Consider the following 6,860-nt stretch of genomic DNA (forward strand, 5'->3'; position numbering starts at 1 on the left):
ACGTGGCCACCAGGGGCCGAAATTGCATCCCGAGGACCTCATTTTTCAATATGAAAAGTTACTAGGTCTCATGAAGGTTTGGAAGCATGTGGGAAAGGCTCACAGGAATCTTGGGAGGTCTGATGAGCATTGCCCATGTACAGAAGGGAGCAGCGGTGGCCGGTGCTCATTGGAGTTGGTGGGGAGGAATCCAGGGAGCCCGACAGTAGATGGAGGTGGAGCCAATGAGAAGCAGAGCTGAATTCTACAAGGGGCAACACTGAGAGTAAAGCGGGGGAAGGTGACAGACAGTGCTATCTCCTGGTCTGGTTTTAAGGAAGGTGGAAGGCAAGTGAGGGCTGGTTAAGAGCAGAGTGGCTGAGCTTGGTGGGGCAATGCCCTCACAGCCCTAATGGACTAGGGATGGCCCCCCAGATGTGATTCAGTTTGCATTTGAAGCCGAATCGATCAAATCCACACTTTCCAAAATGACATGGGAACCAAACGTATGCAGCCATCCTTCAAAATGTGCACATATCCGAGTTTCGCAATGCAGTTCTCCAGTCGAAACAACCTTTACAAAAATGCATACGTTCAGGGGAAAGTGCATCTAAAAATGAATATATTTGTGAAAACGGCATACAAAAAAATTGTTTCAGAGGAACTGCTTGCCGAAATGGGTAGATTGGTCAAAAAAGCATACCAAAGTGTGTAGAGTAGGAGAAACAGGCACTGAAATGTTGAAGAATTTTCAGGATTCTCAAATTGCTGTAGAACCACAGAGAACTGGATTTAAGATAAGAAAAATCTGAGAGAATTGAAACGGACAGATCCTTTGCATCCCTGTGATGGACCAGCCTCCACTGGAGGGGAGAGATTCAGTGGTTTCCATAGCTGAAAGGCTCAGGAGGGGATTTAGGGGCAGGTAATTCAGGCAATGGCTACGGACAAGCTACCCTGAACATGTCCGATCTCGTCCTATCTCGGAAGCTAAGCAGGGTCAGGCCTGGTTAGTACTTGAATGGGAGACCAGCTGGGAATACCGGGTGCCGTAGGCTTCGAGGAAGACAATGGTAAACCATCTCTGAATACCTCTTACCATGAGAACCCTATGAATATATCCAAAAAAAGATTCCTAGTGCAAGTCATAACTGACTTGAAGGCATATAACCACAACAAAATTCAGGCAACTATGTAGGGTGTCAAGCCTAGGGGAGGGAGCACCAGGCTTGGGGTGCAAGTGTGCCTGCCATACCCAAGGACTGGGAGGTGTACGTGGAATAGTTCAAACAGTTCACCTTCAGTGGCCACGTGGCCACCATTGAGTTAATTTTTTATTTTACTTTTTCTTCTCCCTCCTATTCATGGGGAAATGTGCAATATCAGTGCTCATTCAACAAACAAAATGTGTGTGAGCGATCGTAGGTGATTGCAATCAGACCCGTGCATGCAACATTTATCATCTCAAATGACAGGGATAAATGGCGCTTGTGGGTCAGGCATCAGTCACGAAATAGGCTGCAAATGCAATATACAAATATATTTTCCAAAGAGAGGCTAATGGAGGGGAGTGCTGCCATTTGGGCTAGAGTGAGGGCCTTGGCTCGGGGGGGGCAGCGCATCTGCGTTCCATGCAGGAAGTCCCAGGTTCAGTTCCTGGCATTGCTAAGGAGAGCTGGGGAAGTCCCCTGTCTGAAAGCCTGGAGAGCCACTGCCAGTCAGTGTAGACAATACTGAGGTCGATGGATCAGTGGTCTGACTTAGTATAAGGCGGCTTCCTTTGTTCCTCAGAAGCGCCCTTCCTGCAACCAGCAGAAGCAGACGCAGCAATGCCTCGTCAGAAATCCCAATTTGCAAAATTCACGCGAGCGGCAGAATTCCTCTGACGCTGGCACAGAATGTTGAGCTTCGAGGAGCAGCCGCCCCTTGGTGATGCAACCCTGCTTTTCTCAGGATGCTGGATTGGGTCTCAACCTTTTGGTCTGACCCAACAGGGTCTTTAGGTTAGGAAGCTGTGTTACAAACCATTGGCCCATCTAGTTCAGTATTGTCTCTGCACTGATCAGCAGCAACTCTCCAGGATTTCAGGCTGGGGTCTTTTCCAGTCTTCCCCGGAGATGCCTGGGATTGAACCTGGGACCTTCTGCACGCAAAGCAGATGCTCTGCTTCTTATTTCTCCTGACAAAAAGGCGGTCAAAGCATACATGACACTGATGATTAATCCGTCCTTCGGAGCTCAGGATTGCATCAAAGGGCAGGGCTTATCCCCAGTTTTGCCTCACCACAACCCTGCGAGGTAGGTTAGGCAGAGAGACAAAGAGCGTGTGCAGCTGGCCCAAGGTTACCCAGTGTGCTTCACGGCTCAAATCCCCTTGCTGTAGAGATATCACCTTTTTTGGGTAATACAAAAGACACTGCGCCGCCTGAGCTAATTCTTCTTTCTCAGTCTCCTCTCCACCCACCGTTTCCACGGAGTCCAAATATTCCCAGACAGCCCTTAGTAATTAACCCACTTTATGTTCTGTCTTTGGTCCACCTACATTCAAATGGAACGCGCAAGCTCTCTGCTGTAGTCATGTTATTTTTTTAATCTAGAAAAAGGAAGTGGAGGAGAGGAGGAGGGCAAAGGATCATCACAAAAGTGACCATTTCATGCCCAGGTTGTTTGGTTTTTCTAAGGTCAGGAAGACTCAGGGTCTTCTTCCACTTCCCAGAGTGGTTTAACAAGCTGTCCCTCTTCCCAGGGAACTCTGAGTACTGTAGCTCCATGAGAGGAATACAGGGTCTCCCAACATTTCTCAGCATCCTTTAGAAATTACCTTACCCAGGATCCTCTGGGAGAACGCCCTGACTGTTTAAAGTGGTATGATACTGCTTTAAGTGCATAGTGTGGACAGGGGTGTTGTCATCCAGGGTCTCATCAGGGTCCCCCTACTTTTTCGGAAGCCAGGTTCTCTATGTCTCCAGCATCCAACAAGACAATCAGCATGAAAAGAGAGTGTGTTAGCCACCACAAAGAGTCTTCTAACATGCTTCCTTGTCCTCTCCTGTTGATTGGAGTCGATCAGAGTGAAAGGAGGTGAGTCAGCCATCGAGAAGACTCTTTTCAGTAGCTAACACCCCCCCCTTTCATGCTGATTGGCTCCTAGAGATGTCTGTTGTTGTGGGAGAAGGCATTAGCAAGGATCTCATTCTCAACCCAGGAGCAAAAAAGGGCTTGTGTAGCTGTGACTATCATGATGGGACCCTGTACTTCTGGATTTGCCACCACACTATTGAGTGCGGATGGGGCCTCAGACAGCTTCCTATGTCCTGGCTAGATAATCTCATGGCTTGTCCTTCAGTCATGACTTCAATCCTCCTGACTACTGACTGGTCCCACCGGTCCCAGACTGGCCCACTCCTGATTGCTGTCGGGGTAGCGGCTCCAGCCATGACAGAAGGCTAGTGATCTGAAAGCTTTTGAGTCCTCACCATTAATGAGGGCTGATCCAAAAGGCAGTGGCCAGGTTGCTGTCTGGGCTTCCATCTGGAGCTCGTATAGACTCTGTTCTTAAACAGCGGCACTGGTTTGTTCCCGGGCCCGATTCAAGGTGCTCACATTGGTGTTTAAAGCCCTAAATCTTGCACCCCAAAGATCTGCAAGGCCACCTCCTTCCCTACAGACCCTCTTGGGTGTTAAGATAGGTGGGGGGAGTTCTTATTAGCTCTGCTGCCCTCAGAATTTTGGGGAAGACACCCCAGGAGAGGGTTTTCTCTGTGGTAGCCCTTAAATGATGGATGTCCTTCCCCACAGAGCTGTGTCTACCATCTTCATGGTATAGTTTCCTCTGTGTGTGAAGGGCTAGGGCTGTGCGCAGCCCCGCTAACCCTGACCCGGATCCAGCCCCTAATCAATTTGGGGGTGGGGCTAATGTTTAATTGGACTTTTAAAAACCCTAATTAAACATAGGGCCATGAGGGGGCAGGGAAAGGAGATGCAATGTCACCTTTCCCTCCCTGACCCCCACAGCCAGCAGTATTGTATGGTTCAATCCTGCTCAGATTGCCTATGCGAATGTGTTCCCCTGTTGGGAACAGGCATGCGCAGGTACAACTCCTTATTTCCGCCTGATCCCCTGCTCCCTGACAGCCCCAGCTCACCTGATATAGGACTGTTTCCACCTGACTCTGCCAAAGCCCCAATCCCCCCAACTTGGCTCAAGTAAGTTCTGCCAAACCCGGTACACAGCCCTAATGAAGACATACATCTTTATCCTGGCTTTTGATACATGAGGTATATATTGTAGGAACCATCCTTTACTTCTCTTTTTAAATTGTTTGAACTGATTTTCATATTGTATGTTCATATTGTTGTAGCCCACTCTGTGACCTTACAGTGGTGTAAGAAATCTAGATAAAATAGCAATACTATTAGAGATACTAGTAATTCTATGGACGCCCTTACCAGAAACAGGTATAAATCCACAGGATTCTAGGATTATTGTCACACTGTCTTTTTTAACCGGTTCTAATAGGACCAGCCAAGTACATTGCTGATATCAGCTGATTCAAACTGTAGGGGTCTTTAACTCGGTCTTCAGTTGGGTCCTTGAGACGTCATACCTCACTCGTAGTCATGGGAATGACCTTCAACCAATTAGCTTAACCAGCAATTCGGCCCCATTCCATTTCCACGGATGGTCTGTGCAAACTAGAGACGAACCTCCCATTAATTTGTTTTAAAACATAATTAAATCAGAAGTGACCCCAACGCCAATGAAAGAAAACTCCCAGCTTTTCTCCCCTTGAGTTGCTCGATTCTCCTGTAGCTTTGACCCTCAAGAACCTGCAGAGGGGATGGTTTCCACAGGTGCTCTTCACTGAAGGGTTGTAGCTCAGTAGGAGAGCACCTGCTTTGCACAGAGAGGGTCCCCGGTTCAATCCCTGGTGTCTCCAAGCAGGGCTGGGAATGTGTCTTGCTGGAAACCCTAGAGAGCTACAACCAATCTGTAGAGACAATACTGAGCTAGATAGGCCAGTGATCTTACTTAGTACAAGACCGCTTCTCATGTTCCGAACTGGTTTTCCCAAACTGGTGGCCTCCAGATGTTTTGGAGAACAAATCCCATCATCCCTGATCCTTGGCCATGCTAGCTGGGGCTGATGAGAGTTGGAGTCCAACAGCATCTGGAGGGCACCAGGTTGTTGAAGGCTGTCTGAGAACCAGCAGGATCAGTCTCTTTCTCATAAGGGGACCTTGTTTCCTTTGTATATTCTTGATCTCCATAATCACCAATTCATATTATGGCAGCTCCAGATTGTCCATTCATTTGTAAAGCAGGTTGCTGGTTAGTAGTTCAGGATGGTTGGTGGAGGTTTCCTCACTGGGAGCTTAGACATGGTGCCAAGGCAGGACTGTGGAGAGCAGTCTGGGGGGTCAACCAAAGCTGCAAACCAGGAGCATGTCCTATCTTACTTTGGCTTGAGGCTCTTCGGTGAGGCTGGGTTGAAGTAGCAGGACTTAATCAGGGTCACATGAAGAAGAACAGAGTTATATCCAGAAAGAAACGTTACATCCATTAGAGCAGAGTTAAAATAGACTATGTGGGATCACAACAGGCAAGGCCTGTCACAACCCTGAACAGATCATTGGGGAAGGCGGTGGCTGGAGCTCATCCCAGATGAGCTGTTGTCTCAGCAGCATGCAGAGGTCTTCTGAAACCTGGTTGGTCCGGACCTGCTGTTAGCCCTGCCCCCTCTGAGAAGAGCCCGTGTTTCTTAAAGGGCCATTGCCTGATTCTGCAGCTGTTTGCTCCTATGGTGTGGGCCTGGTGAGGACTACATCAGGGGTGATGTCTGTATGTGAGGAATGAGGGAAAGCCACATCTTCATTAGAACCTAAGAAAAACCTGCTGGATCAGGCCAGTGACCCTTCTAATCCAGCATTCTTTTCTCACAAACCAGATGCCCCTATGGGAATACCACAAGTAGAGCATAGCAACACTGTCCCTTTAGGAAGGTCTTGGAATGATGAGGAATGGCACCTTGGGTAAGGTGCAGATGAATGCTGTTGAGTTCATTTCCTGCTGGTGAGCTTCCCAGAGCTTTCCAGTTTGCCACTGTGGTCTGACCTAGCAAGGCTGTGCTTGTGTTCTTGAAGTGGGGGCAGGGATCCTTACCTGCATGTAGATGAGCTGGACTGGGACACCAGTGTTCTTTAAGAAGCTGAGAAAAGAATGAATGGAAAGATGAAATGTTAACATTCTCAATGTTAAAAAAATCTTGTAAGCTGTCACAAAGGAATCAACATGGAAGGAGGCTGTTCCAGACCCCAAGTTGATAAAAATGATTTTTCCCTTCCCCCTACCAAGTATTAGAAATCCCACTGGATTCCACTACTGGCCCCCTCACTCACAGTTTAGACACTACACCTGCTGTGATTTCTATTACTACATTGCAAAGGACATAATTTATTCTGAGGAACTCATGTTTTGATTCCCAGCAAGCGGTGGGCTTCAGCCCAATCCTCAGACCTGTGTCAATCTCCGGCAATTGAAAACTTAGGAGAGAAACTTTCCAGACTGGGTCTCTCTTATTTCCCATGCAGCTTTGATTTCTGCTCAGTATACACTTCAATGGTCTCTCTCTCTCTCTCTCTCTCTCTCTCTTGTTTAACCAGGGAAAGTCCTTAGTTTCGATTTGACTCTGGTAAATAACTACTCCCATTTTCAGTGGATACTGGGGCCCATTGGAACTGGTAGGGCAGAAGGCAGGGAAGCCCTCGGTAGGTGGAGCCAGAGTCACTGACAGGTGCAGCCAGGACCAATGAGAGGTGCAACCAACTAATTCTAGTTTTGCACCCCCAGTCCTCCTCCCTGATGCGTTCTACAAGGGGCAA

General features: G+C 48.1%; 1 pseudogene; it reads left to right on the forward strand.

The window, feature by feature from the left end:
• Positions 1–918: 918 nt before the first annotated feature.
• LOC133374545 (5S ribosomal RNA) lies at positions 919–1,037 on the forward strand (annotated as a pseudogene).
• Positions 1,038–6,860: the final 5,823 nt, after the last annotated feature.

The sequence above is a fragment of the Rhineura floridana genome, chromosome 21, assembly GCF_030035675.1.
Source record: "Rhineura floridana isolate rRhiFlo1 chromosome 21, rRhiFlo1.hap2, whole genome shotgun sequence".
Taxonomy (NCBI): domain Eukaryota; kingdom Metazoa; phylum Chordata; class Lepidosauria; order Squamata; family Rhineuridae; genus Rhineura; species Rhineura floridana.